The 14,185-nt window shown below is 37.8% G+C and overlaps 1 long non-coding RNA gene across 1 annotated transcript in view; it reads right to left on the reverse strand.

The window, feature by feature from the left end:
* The window catches only part of LOC133100531 (uncharacterized), a 232,872-nt gene extending 219,507 nt beyond the window's left edge, over positions 1 to 13,365 (reverse strand). Inside the window, exons 1-2 of the long non-coding RNA XR_009702492.1 lie at positions 13,107 to 13,365; positions 2,933 to 3,009 (exon numbers count right to left, since the gene is read on the reverse strand). This is a non-coding gene — a long non-coding RNA (uncharacterized LOC133100531). The remainder of the gene's footprint in view (positions 1 to 2,932; positions 3,010 to 13,106) is intronic.
* Positions 13,366 to 14,185: the final 820 nt, after the last annotated feature.

The following is a 14,185-nucleotide window of genomic DNA, read 5'->3' on the forward strand; positions in this document are numbered from 1 at the left end:
AGTATAATTGCTTTACAATGGTGTGTTAGTTTCTGCTGTATAGCAAAGGGAATCAGCTGTATGTATACATATATCCCCATATCCCCTCCCTCTTGTGTCTCCCTCCCACCATCCCTATCCCACCCCTCTAGGTGGTCACAAAGCACTGAGCTGATCTCCCTGTGCTATGCAGCTGCTTCCCACTAGCTATCTATTTTATATTTGGTAGTATATATATGTCCATGCCACTCTCTCACTTCGTCCCAGCTTACCCTTCCCCCTCCCCGTGTCCTCAAGTCCATTCTCTATGTCTGCATCTTTATTCCTGTCATGCTCCTAGGTTCTTCAGAACCTTTTTTTTTTTTTTTTTTTAGATTCCATATATATGTGTTAGCATACAGTATTTGTTTTTCTCTTTCTGACTTACTGCACTCTGTATGACAGACTCTAGGTCCAGGTCCATCCACCTCACTACAAATAACTCAATTTCGTTTCTTTTTATGGCTGAGTAATATTCCATTGTATATATGTGCCACATCTTCTTTATCCATTCATCTGTCCATGGACACTTGGACAAGGTTGCTTCCATGTCCTGGCTATTGTAAATAGAGCTGCAATGAACATTGTGGTACATGACTCTTTTTGAATTATGATTTTCTCAGGGTATATGCCCAGTAGTGGGATTGCTGGGTCGTATGGTAGTTCTATTTAGTTTTTTAAGGAACCTCCATACTGTTCTCCATAGTGGCTGTATCAATTTACATTCCCACCAACAGTGCAAGAGGGTCCCCTTTTCTCCACACCCTCTCCAGCATTTATTGTTTCTAGATTTTTTGATGATGGCCATTCTGACAGGTGTGAGGTGATAACTCATTGCAGTTTTGATTTGCATTTCTCTAATGATTAGTGATGTTGAGCATCCTTTCATGTGTTTGTTGGCAATCTGTATATCTTCTTTGGAGAAATATCTATTTAGGTTTTCTGCCCATTTTCGGATTGGGTTGTTTGTTTTTTTGATATTGAGCTACATGAGCTGCTTGTATATTTTGGAGATAATCCTTTGTCAGTTGCTTCGTTTGCAAATATTTTCTCCCATTCTGAGGGCTGTCTTTTTGCCTTGTTTATGGTTTCCTTTGCTGTGCAAAAGCTTTTAAGTTTCATTAGGTCCCATATGCTTATTTTTGTTTTTATTTCCATTACTCTAGGAGGTGGGTCAAAAAGGATCTTGCTGTGGTTTAAGTCATAGTGTGTTCTCCCTATGTTTTCCTCTAAGAGTTTTATAGTATCTGGCCTTACATTTAGGTCTTTAATCCATTTTGAGTTTATTTTTGTATACAGTGTTAGGGAGTGTTCTAATTTCGTTCTTTTACATGTAGCTGTCCAGTTTTCCCAGCACCACATATTGAAGAGGCTGCCTTTTCTCCATTGTATATTCTTGCCTCCTATATCAAAGATAAGGTGACCATATGTGCGTGGGTTTATCTCTGGGCTTTCTATCCTGTTCCATTGATCTATATTTCTGTTTTTGTGCCAGTACCATACTGTCTTGATTACTGTAGCTTTGTAGTATAGTCTGAAGTCAGGGAGTCTGATTCCTCCAGCTCTGTTTTTCTTTCTCAAGATGGCTTTGGCTATTGGGGGTCTTTTGTGTTTCCATACAAATTGTGAAATTTTTTTCTACTTCTGTGAAAAATGCCATTGGTAGTTTGATACGGATTGCACTGAATCTGTAGATTGCTTTGGGTAGTATAGTCATTTTCACACTGTTGATTCTTCCAATCCAAGAACTGAACAACATTTTGAAAGTGGGTTTTGAACTCTGAAAACTGAATGATACTGCATTCAAAAATTCACATTTAGAGGTTTGGAAGAACAAAGAGGGTAACCATTGCTACATGGTTCCCATTAGACCTCCCTGAGGAGAAAATGAAGTGTTTGATCTATTTAGGGAATACATTGTTTATTCACTGTACGTGTCATGTTATACTTGAGTAGCATCTGAGAAAAATAAGGGATTCTGAGTGAAATGATCCTGAGGATGGTGATTGCTGGTTTTACTTCACCAAGCTCAAAAGAGCATCTGTTATGAACTTCAGATGTCTGCTGCGGCATTTTTTTTATTTTCACTGCAACTCCCGTTGTAGGGTGAGTTTTCAGAATGCATGTGTCTCATGTTGCTACTGTACACTCAGTAAGTTACATATGTGGATGTGTTTGATGGATTCCTTTTGACCTTGTTGTTTGCTGTTGTGTCATTTTGAAGAAAATGAAAAAAAAACAAACAATAGCTTCTAAGGTTCTCTTTTCCAAAAGGGGAACTGGCTACCATTTTACCTTTTAGCTGTTCCAGGCTGGGGGTCCTCAACCAGAGTAGTTTACATACTAAATTAATCACTTGAGTCTCTATGGAAAATGAAAGGCAAGCTACAACACACCTCAAGGGGATTCCAAGGTGCAGAAATGTGATCTTGTTTCTATATAACCAAGGCATTAATATTAATAGTGAGTTTGCTGTGCTTGCTTAGCAAGCAACCCTTCTCCCCAGAGTATTCTCACAGCACTGACAATACCCCCTGGTTCTGATTCTGTTTCCTGACTTTGAAGTTCAGGCACCAGGATGTTAGCATTTTCTTGCAGATTCCTCCCTTTCCTTACAGGTCAGAAGGAGCCCAGACTCAGCCTTCAACTGAAATAGAGACTTCGTTCCATAGTTACACAGTGATTTCCCTTCCTCCACCCTCCCTCTATGAAGGGTTATTTTCCTTCTATTTCCCCCATCCTTGTATTATGCTGAATTCCAATAGTAACATTTCCAATAGTAACAGTCCTACATCCTTGAATTATGGGAGATAGGTTTAATTAAATGTTAACTGAAAAGTAATATCTTCTAAGTGCACATATGAAGTTCCCAGAAAAATACAACCCACCAGAAAACAAAATGTATTCTACTCACTGTGATCAGATTTCCTCTCTCATGAGCACAGTTTTGTACCTCACACTTCTGTTTTAGTGGTACACATCTTTGGAAATCTGGAGAAAATAATGTAAATGTTATAATTACTGGCAAATAATATGAGACAGCTTGTTCAGGATGGTAGATTTTTATGTGTTACTACTAGTGTTTATTTGTAAAGCATTTCAATGAACAGTTAAGATCACCCCATTTTGTACACCATAAATAAATCATTCTAAAAAGCTACTCCTACACATTAGAGCTGCCACAGCACACATAGGGTCATTTGGGATTATGAGAGACTGAGTCAGTTTCCTAGCGTCTGTTTTGGCTTTTTGAAGGACGATCAGATCTCTGTGCAAAAACAGACACAAGGATTTTCTATGTAAAAAGACAGGATGTCGGGCTTCCCTGGTGGCGCAGTGGTTGAGAATCTGCCTGCCAATGCAGGGGACACGGGTTCGAGCCCTGGTCTGGGAAGATCCCACATGCCGTGGAGCAACTGGGCCTGTGAGCCACAATTACTGAGCCTGCGTGCCACAATTACTGAGCCTGCGCATCTGGAGCCTGTGCTCCGCAACAAGAGAGGCCGCGATAGTGAGAGGCCCGCACACCGCGATGAAGAGTGGCCCCCGCTTGCCACAACTAGAGAAAGCCCTCGCACAGAAACGAAGACCCAACACAGCCATAAATAAATAAATAAATAAAAACCTTAAAAAAAAAAAAAAAAAAGACAGGATGTCCTCCTATCTCATTTAAAAGCTGCTAACAGGAGTCATTGCTAGAATAATGATCACTGTAAACTAACTTAAATCTACATCACTCTTTTCTTCTCTCCTATAATTGTATCTTATGGTAGGCGTGCACAAATAATTCTCAATATTGGAAAAATAACTATCTGCCTAGAACCCCAATGCACTAAAATGTTAAACCTGAAATGTTTGAAAGTTCATGTTGTTTACCCCAATCATTTTATAGATGAGGAAGTGAAGCCCCAAAGAGAGAGGTTTGCAGAGATAACATAGTAACAGAACATAGTATATAACTGTACAGAATTGGGATAGCTAGAATATTATAGCAGAATTTTCTGTTTAAAATAATGGATTAAACACTCATTTTTATCTCTTCTTTATACCACTAAAATATTAGTATTCAATATAAACTCATAACAGTAAAGAAAATGAGAAATGAGGCAGCCTACAGGGTAGATAGAGGTGTATATGACAAGCTGAAAACAAAGCTAACTTGAAATGCCAGGAAAAACAATTGCTATACAAAAGAAGAGTATAATCATAGTTAGCCGTCAGACCTATCCTAAAACCAGATATTTTAGAACTGGTGAGATAATTCAACTTAACAAGCATCTATTGAGCATTTACTATAGACAGAGAACTGTTGAAGTTACATGTTGAATAAGAAAACATCCTTGTCCTTCAGGAACTTAGGTCTGGTGGGGTAGATGACCAATATGCCAAACATATAGACAATCTAATTATAATGTAAGGCATCCTCATATGCATTCTATGGAATGGGGCAAGTAACTTGTGGTAGTCCAAAAAGAGAAAGACAATTCAGATTGTAGAATCCAGAAAGACTTATTAGACTTTAGCCTTAAAAGATAGGATTTTGAAAATTAAGAAATGATAGTGGGAAAGCCTTTCATGCGGGGAGACTAGGGAGAGCTAAGTTGTGTATGGAAGGTTATGCTAGGAGAGCTAAGTAATGCTAGGAAGGAACACTCATATTTGGGAATGGTGAGTAGATTGGTAAGCGTGAGCATGGGATGAATCAGGAATTGCCACGGAGAATGCATTTGCCAGATCATGGAAGCCTGGAATCCCAGAGAAAAGAATTTGGAAATATTTACAATATTTAAGCAGCATGGAGCCCTTGAATATATATGGTACAGGAGAAAAGTTATCATATGTTAAAAATCAATCTAATAAAGGTATGATTTAAATCCAATAAAATGCACCTGTTTTTTTAAGAGTTTGATGAGTTCTGACAAAAGTATACACTGTGTAACCACCATCCTGATCAAGATACAGAACATTTCCATCACCCCAAAAGTGCCCTCATGACTTTTCCCAGTCAGTCCCTCCACTGCCTACCCAGGCAACTACTGATTTGATTTCTATCACTATAGATACACCTTGTCTGTTCTGCAAATTTATATAAATGGAGTCATATAGTATTTATTCTTTTGTGTCTGGCTCAACTCACTCAGTTTCTTGAGCTTGATTTTGCCTTGCCGTTCCCTGCCATGTACATCAAAAGGAAACCCCTCCATTAACAGAGCTTGCCCACCTTCACAGTCTCTGTTCCAGTTATCTATTGCTGTTTAACAAAACCACCCCAAAACTAAATTTAAAATAGCAATAAGCACTTATTTTCCTTAGGAGTCAGCCAAATGGCAGGACTTGATGGGAACAGCTTATCTATGCTCCACATGGCATCAGTGGGGCAGTTCATCTGGGGTTGGAGGTATTCACTTCCCAGATGACTCAGTAACATAGCTGGCCAGTTAGTGCTGGCTTCTGGCTGAGAGCTTGCCCAGGGCTATCAGTCAGGGGCCTTAGTTCTTCACCATATAGGCCTCTCCTCAGGGCTGCTCAGGCTTCCTCTCAGCATGGTGGCTGGATTCCAAGAACTAGTTTTTTAAGAGACAGGAAGTAGAAGTAGCTGATCTTTTAAGGCCTCGTCTCAGAAACCGGCACACCATCACTTCCACTGTATTCTATTAGTGAAGCAGTAACAGAATTTATCCAGAATCAAGGGGCAGAGACATCAACCATCACCTCTTGAGGAAGGGAATACCAAAGAATTTGCAGCCATTTTTAATCCAACACACCTTCCCATTCAAGGCCTCTTTAATAGGAGATTTATTCAATGGCAAAGGAAACTTATGCTAGCCATCTACAGAAATTAACCTAGTCTTCTTGTCAGACATTGGATGAAAACCAACCAGGAAAGGAGATGACCAAGATGAACAAACCAGATAATAGTGAGGGAATCAAAACTGATACAAATAGTTGAAATAACTTGGTTCCATCTTAAGCTTAATTCTATTTTAATTAATTTGTAATTACCCCCAAAGATAATAAAGAGAATATTACTACATCGGTAAAATAAGCACAGCATTGCTTTTTTTTTTTTTTTTTAAAGGATTCTGAGAACAAGAACGGATTCCCGGAAATTATATATAATTATCAAAATATGAAATTCACTAAAGAGATTGAATCTTAGAATGAATATGGCTGAAGACCAAGTTAGACATCTGAAATATAACAAAAAAATAAATCACTTGAAATTTAAAGCTAAAAGACAAAATGATGAAGCAGAGAAAAATTAAAGCACACACAAGCTCAATCCAGAAGGCACAACATCTGTCTACTAGGCATTCCATAAGGAAAATACAGAGAGAATTAAAAAGGAAAGGTGAGCAAAGAAAAGAAAAAGTTACTAAAAACAAAAAATACAGCATTTTCAGATGGAAAAGTCACCTAATGTCAAGAAGACTGAATGACAAAAGACTCACACTTCGTGGTCTTGGGTGAAATTTTGGAGGTCTGAAATTAAAGAGAAAGCTCTAAAAGTCTCCAGAGAGGTGGGTAAATCTGGTATTATATTTCCTTCTCTCTGGATCTAGACATGAACTTCTTGGTTTAGTTTTACGATGAATACAACTTACAGAATCATAATATGTAATGTTCATTGTTTTAATTTTTATAATTAACCTATGGCAGATCTCAAAATCCTAGAATCTCTCTCAAATTATATATATACATGTGTATATATATATACATATATATATACACACACACAAATACATTTTTCCATATATATACCTATGCGTGCACAAATGACACATAAACACATACTGTACCTGTATATACTATGTATGTCTATATCCTTATACACCTCTCCTCTATAAAACAAACAAGCAAAAAAAACAAAAACAAAAACAAAAAACCCAATAGAACAGCTGACCAGAGGAGTGAAAAAGAGTGGCAGAGTGTAGTTACGTTAATTTCCTAATTTTACATAATTAAACACTGCTTAAAATTAATGGCTCAAAAACCAGAGGTTTAGGTAATTTACAGTTCTAGAGTAATAATTAGAAGAACTAAAAAGAATAACATAACTTAAAAAATCCAGAAGTGAGAAGTGGATAGGACATATATACTAAATTCCTCAGTTTTTCTAGTGGTAAGTATATAGAGGTTAAAGTCATCAAATCAAGAAATAAGTTTAAAAGTATGCCATTTAGCATTACTGAGGTAACCAACTTTTGGAGGAGGTAGGAATGGGAAGGGAGGCCAAGACACATCCATCCTATTGCCCCCCAGTTAGGGGCAGGACCTTTTTTGGAACAGCAGCTCTTGAGCTGAAGGCAAATCCTTGCTAAGCAGCTGGGGACTGAGAACTTCAGTCCTGGAGGGGATGTGGGTGTGGCACCACAGCATCCACTTGAGCGAGCAGCTGTAGTTGTCTTTCATACCTCTGAGCTCATATAAACGGAACTCAATAACTGGGATTTTTGTCATGTAGATATTTCCTAGGTCACTCAGTAATTATGAGGTGGTTCTTTCTCATTTGTATTAAAAATATTATTAGTGTTACAAATGGCATAGAAATAATTTCAAATAATTCCTTCCAACATGAATATCTTTTTGTAATAGACTCTCTCTAGATTCATGTGTAACTAGGACATATTTGCTCAAACCCTCCAGAACATAAGGCATATTCCTCTTCTGATGCAAAATGAAGCCTTAAAAGTGTGTGTGAAAGTCACATCTTATTACAAATTCTCTGTTAAATTTATTCTACTTCTACTCTGCACCATGAAAAGATAATAGCACATATGCAATTCCACCACTTCTTTGCCTATAGGGTACAACTACAGTAAAATTTTGTTAATTCTGTTCCACTAAGTTAGATTTATAATTATTGTAACACAGGATGGATTGACATTCATTTTTTAGTCACTTTTTATATGATTTTTTTAAATTTTATTTATTTATTGTTTTATTTTTGGCTGCATTGGGTCTTTGTTGCTGCATGCAGACTTTCTAGTTGAGGCGAGCGGGGGCTACTCTTTGTTGTGGTGCACGGGCTTCTCATTGCGGTGGCTTCTCTTGTTGTGGAACACGGGCTCTAGGTGCATGGGCTTCAGTAGTTGTGGCACACAGGCTCAGTAGTTGTGGCTTGTGGGCTCTAGAGCACAGGCTCAGTAGTTGTGGCGCACAGGCTTAGTTGCTCCATGGCAATGTGGGATCTTCCCAGACCGGGGCTCAAACCTGTGTCCCCTGCACTGGCAGGCTGGTTCTTAACCACTGCGCCACCAGGGAAGCCCGACATTCATTTTTATTCTATGATTTTTAAAATAATACCTTTATAGTTTTTACCAAAAAATTGTACATATTCATAAAATATTCAACAATTACAGAAAGTATAAAGAATAAGGCAATTAATCACTTAAATCACACCACTCAGAAATAACCAGTATTAACATCACTCTAGATATATCTCTGTACAGATGGATAAGTGGATGGGAGGATGAATGGATGAATGGGTGGGTGGAAGGAGGGTGATAAGACAAGATAGATAACTTTAAAAGTTTATATAAATGGGATTACATGTACATACTACAAATCTTTCTTATATTTACAAGAGAGTAATGACTATGTGCCAAATTCTTAAAATATTTGTGACAATAATCTTGTAGCCCCTTAAAGCATCTCATTAAAAATTATTGTGCTTTGTCATGCACCCCAGTGTTCATTGCAGGACTATTTACAATAGCCAGGGCATGGAAGCAACCTAAATGTCCATCAACAGAGGAATGGATAAAGAAGATGTAGTACATATATACAATGGAATATTACTCAGCCATAAAAAGGAACAAAACTGTGTCATTTGCAGAGACGTGGATGGACCTAGAGACTGTCATACAGAGTGAAGTTAAGTCAGAAAGAGAAAAACAAATATCGTTTGTTAACGCATATATGTGGAATCTAGAAAACCGGTATAGCTGATCTTATTTGCAAAGCAGAAATAGAGACACAGACATAGAGAACAAATGTATGGATAACAAGTGGGGGGGTGGGATGAATTGAGAGATTGGGACTGACATATATACACTACTATGTATAAAACAGATAACTAAAGAGAACCTACTGTATAGCACAGGGAACTCTACTCAGTGCTGTGTGATGACCTAAATGGGAAGGAAATCCAAAAAAGAGGGGATATATGTATACATATGGCTGATTCACTTTGCTGTACAGCAGAAACTGACACAGCAGTGTAAAGCAACTATACTCCAATTTTAAAAAAAGAAAAAAATTATTATGCTTTGTGAACTAGCCTTTTTCCAGTTTCATTTTAAATTAAATCATTTCTGAATTTATAACATTTGTTTTCATAATAAAAGCAAATGCTAACATATAGTAAAGATTTACAGTGTTTGAGACTATGTTAAGCACTTTTACAAGGGCCATCTCATTCAATAATTCCAATACACCCATAAAAAAAGTGAATCTGGGGCTTCCCTGGTGGCGCAGTGGTTGAGAGTCTGCCTGCCAATGCAGGGGACATGGGTTCGAGCCCTGGTCTGGGAAGATCCCACATGCCGCGGAGCAACTAGACCCGTGAGCCACAACTACTGAGCCTGCGCGTCTGGAGCCTGTGTCCCGCAACAAGAGAGGCCGCGATAGTGAGAGGCACGCGCACCGCGATGAAGAGTGGCCCCCGCTTGCCACAACTAGAGAAAGCCCTCGCACAGAAACGAAGACCCAACACAGCCATAAATTAATTAATTAATTAATTAATTTAAAAAAAAAAGTGAATCTGAATAGAGAGGTTAAGCCACGTGTCCCAGGTCACACAGCAAAGTATTGCACTGGATCTGAACCCAGGCGTTTGGATTCCAGAGCCTGCACTCTTAAGCACTAGTCCATACAAAATTAATAAACCCCTCATTAAGATAACGCAGTAGCAAGACCAAGAAATTAATCACATTTTATTTCTCATTTGAATTTCCAGTGTCTTAAACTCATGACAATACAATTCCATATTCAGTAAGTAATTATTAAGAATCTACTAGATATCAGGCACTGTGCTATGGGACAAAGAATTAAGGGGAAAAAAGAGAAAAGGAAAAAAAAAGTTTGTCTAAGGGATTTTATCGTAAAAGAATAAAGTCATAATCAAAAGAAACTGCTTGTCTACTTTTGTAATGTTTATATTTACTGATTGGAAAATGAATTGTGGTTTATTTCTTGCCTGTCCTTTTTCTATATACACAATATGTAAATATGCATTTTCTTATAAAACTGAGAAAATACTTCCCACTTCATTCTGTGGTCTGCTCCTTTTTCACATAACATTGTAGATGAGCACTTCCCATATCATTAAATATTATTTTAAAAAATGATTCTTAGTAGCTCTTTGGATGTAATTTTAATGAGCACATTCTAGCATATGGTGGAGCTATAAAATAGTTTAATTATTCCCCAATTGCTTAATGTTTACGCTATTAAGTTTTTTCTATTATAAAACAATATCTTTAATAAACCTTAGGAAGGTCCTAGAGCAAAAATAAAATACTTCAGCTTTTTCAATTATTCAAGGCAAGAAAAGGAGAAAAGGATGAAAATTTACTGAAGAGATTCTCTGATACTTAGAATCCCAAGATCATCTCCAAAATATGGTTTTTATGCCTAAATAGTATTCTCTCTACTTTTTATCCTTGTATGAAGTAACAACTTTATTTTCTTCTTTAAATCTCTTCCTTGTTCAATGTATTGTTTTTTACAGTTATTTATTTTTCCTGTGTGAAGGTCTCCTCCGACACTGAAAATAGCTGACTAGAAAATATCTAATTTCTCAGAAAAGCAACACTTATTCTCTCATTATTTTACTGTCTCTTCTTTTCCAGTTAACACAAACAGATTTATACAGCACCATTCTGCATTCAGTGGCCCAGTCTGAGAGTCCACCAACACCTCTCAATAAAATTCCAAGCTTTGGTTTAGAAAATTCAAGCACTTCCAGCTGAGGTCCAATTCTCTTAAAGTGATGTGATATTAATGGCTTTGGTTGTTTTCTTTCCCTTAGCAGGAGGCAAATAGTTCAGGGCTTAATTTTTCATGCTCTCATGAACTTAAAAAAAATAAAATTATCCAAAGGCAGTAAATTATTCTTCATGTTGCTTAGTCTTAAATCCCTGGGTAATTTTTTTCTATCAGTTCCACATATACTTTTTCCTGTTCCATAATACTTCAGATACCAGTTAATAAATGTGTGCCTGCGCGTTGATCACTAGGTTTAATCGCATGAATGTTTTTCAAATCCAAGGGACTAATTATTATAAATTTTCTACTGCACGGAGGAGCATTTTGCTGCGAATTGAAAGTTAAAAATGCAAAAGAGCTCTCTCTATGCAAAATGTAAACTGATTTATTCTCACAAGAAAAGGTAGCATGAAAGCTGAAAGAAAATTGGCAAAAGAAAGCAAAATATATTCTAATTGGGTTCCTTAAATTCATTTTTTTTCTTAATAAAGAGTTGAAGAAGGAACCATTTAAAGTAGTTAGCACAGAAAGACTAGAACCGACCATCATATTTGGTACTAAAAATGCTTCTGGAATTCCATCTACTACATTTTGGGGTTAGACATTATAGCTATAGCTATTTGGGTAAAGAAGTGGTAACCAATGTTTAAATCCAGAGCATGACCTCATGTGTATGACACATCTCTCATGGGTCCGTTAATGCAGAACACCTGCCCCAAGGCTTTTACCAGTGTAAATTAAAAACTGACAATGGGACAAATACCAGCATTATGAGTTTTGTTAAATGCCATCGTGCATTTAAAGGATGCAAACTGACTCATGGCCTAGACCATAGATAAAAGCAGTCACAAGTTGAGGGAACATTTGTTTTTGACAACATTGAGCCATTTTTGAGAATACCTATATGCACTTTTGCTGGGTATTAGTGCTGGTAATAGGCCTCAGAGACCATTTTTCCCAGTGGTTTTTAAACTGTATTTCCTAGCATCCTGGGAAACTTCCAGAGAGATGGCATAAATGATGTAGAGAAAGAGGTGAAGCCTAAGCAGGCCCCCCCCCCCACCTTTTTAACCAAAGTTGCTCAGCTTTTATCTGTTTTATAAGTTGGGGGAAAAACCCAAAATTTCATTTTTGAAATGAGAAATAAAATTATTTGGTCCTTCTCCCTCATTTTTACAGGTGAGGAAACTAAGTACCAGATAGATTAAGTGTTTACCCAACTCTGCAATTATCTGGTGGTAAAATCAGATGTACTACCCAAACCTTTTACAGAGCCCAGTACTTTTTTTTTTTTTAATGACAACACTTACATATTCTTAGGAGGCCACTTTGTGGCCAGATTGCTGTCCATTTGATCCAAAAGTCAGATTACTTTTGGCCAACTTTCTTGTCTATAACTTGTTGAATACAAGTCAAGTCAAGCTTGGAAAGAATTATCAACAGGGAAATATTTTATTTCAGTGCCCAAACTTTCCTTTTCTATGCTCCAGGAATCTCTTCTAGGTCTATGACTTTAAGTTATTAAATTTTGTTGTACATTAAAGTCTCTTTTTAAAATAAGAGTAATGTGATAACAACATACTAAAACAACAATAAGATACCATTTCACATCTATCACACCAGCAAAGATAAAAATCTGATGATACCAGGTATTATGGAGAAAATGAAGAGTAAGAACACTCAAGCACTGCTCACTCATGGGAGGGTAATTTGGTTTAACCTTTGAAAACTGTTTGGTAAAGTATAGTAGACTTGACAGCACAGCATCTTATAAACCAGAAATACTACTTCTAGTTATATGTACCTAAGTATCTTACAGGAGACTTATATGAGTATGGTCTTGGTAACACTACTTCCTAAAGTGGAAAACTGGAAACAGACGGCCATCAACAGAAGAATAGGAATGGTGGGTTTCCAGCTGCCCGTTTAAGGAGCTTGCAAGGTCCCCAGTCCGTCCAAACAACAAGTTAAAAGCTTAACAGACTGAAAAAATCAACAACTCTTCTTGCATTCCTAAAGGAGGGGAGGACACAGAGCAAACCTGAGCCCCCAAGACTGAGGAGACAAACAGGGGAACACAGAGAGTTGTGACTTACCAGAGCTGAGACTCTCAAGGAGGGGAAACCGCGGGGGAGCCAGCTCCAGGAAGGAAACGCTGAACTGTAATTGACGAATTCCTGGAGGCTCAGGGCAGACAAGTCACAGGGGAGCCCAGTCACGGGGGGGCTCCTACAATATAGTGAGATTTACCTGCAGGAGCTCGAGCAGAGCCAGTAAATACTGGAGAAAAGTCCCGTCAAGCTTCCAGCAGGGAAAGGGGAGGGAACCATTTTGAAATTCATCAGCGCCCTCTGTTCTTCTTAATAAGGCCTGGCTTCAGCAGAAACTAATTAACAGAGCCTGACCTGGTGGGATAACAGCAGAGCCTGACTAACCTGGGGGAAGGGAAATACCCAACTGTAGTGAGTCCTAGGCATCCATTCCCACCTAAGGAGATAGAAAAAAGTAGAAACACTTGTGAAACACACAGTCCAGAGGTACAGGCTTACTAAAAGCCTGAGACCTAATTATAAAACTACAGAATGCTTCCTCCCCAACACCTCACCACCACATCACTGAAGCCCTACTTACCCAGGACATCATGTCCAGCTATCAGAAAGAAATTACAAGGCATACCAGAAGCAAAAAACATAACATAAACAGATACAGCAAGCATCAAGACTAGGCACTGCAGGGATGTTGGGATTATCAGGCCAGGAATTTAAAACAGCATCATTAATATGCAAAGGGCTCTAAGGGATCAAATGGACAGCAATGCAAGAACAGATGGACAATGTAAGCAGCGTGATGGAAATCCTAAGAAAGAACCAAAAAGAAATGTTAGAGATAAAAAACGCTAACAAAAATGAAGAATGCCTTTGATGGACTTATTAGTAGACTGGACACAGCTAAGAAAAGAATCTCTGAGCTGGAGGATGTATTAATAGAATCCTTGAAAACTGAATAGCAAAGGCAACAAAAACTACAAATAATTGAATAGACTATCCAACGACTGTGGAACAGTTAGAAAGGGTGTAACATACACATCATGGGACTACCAGGAGAAGAGAGAAAGGAACAGTGGAAATATTTGAAACCATAATGACTGAGAATTTCCCCAAATTAATATCAGACT

Source organism: Eubalaena glacialis, chromosome 1 (genome assembly GCF_028564815.1).
Source record: "Eubalaena glacialis isolate mEubGla1 chromosome 1, mEubGla1.1.hap2.+ XY, whole genome shotgun sequence".
NCBI lineage: Eukaryota > Metazoa > Chordata > Mammalia > Artiodactyla > Balaenidae > Eubalaena > Eubalaena glacialis.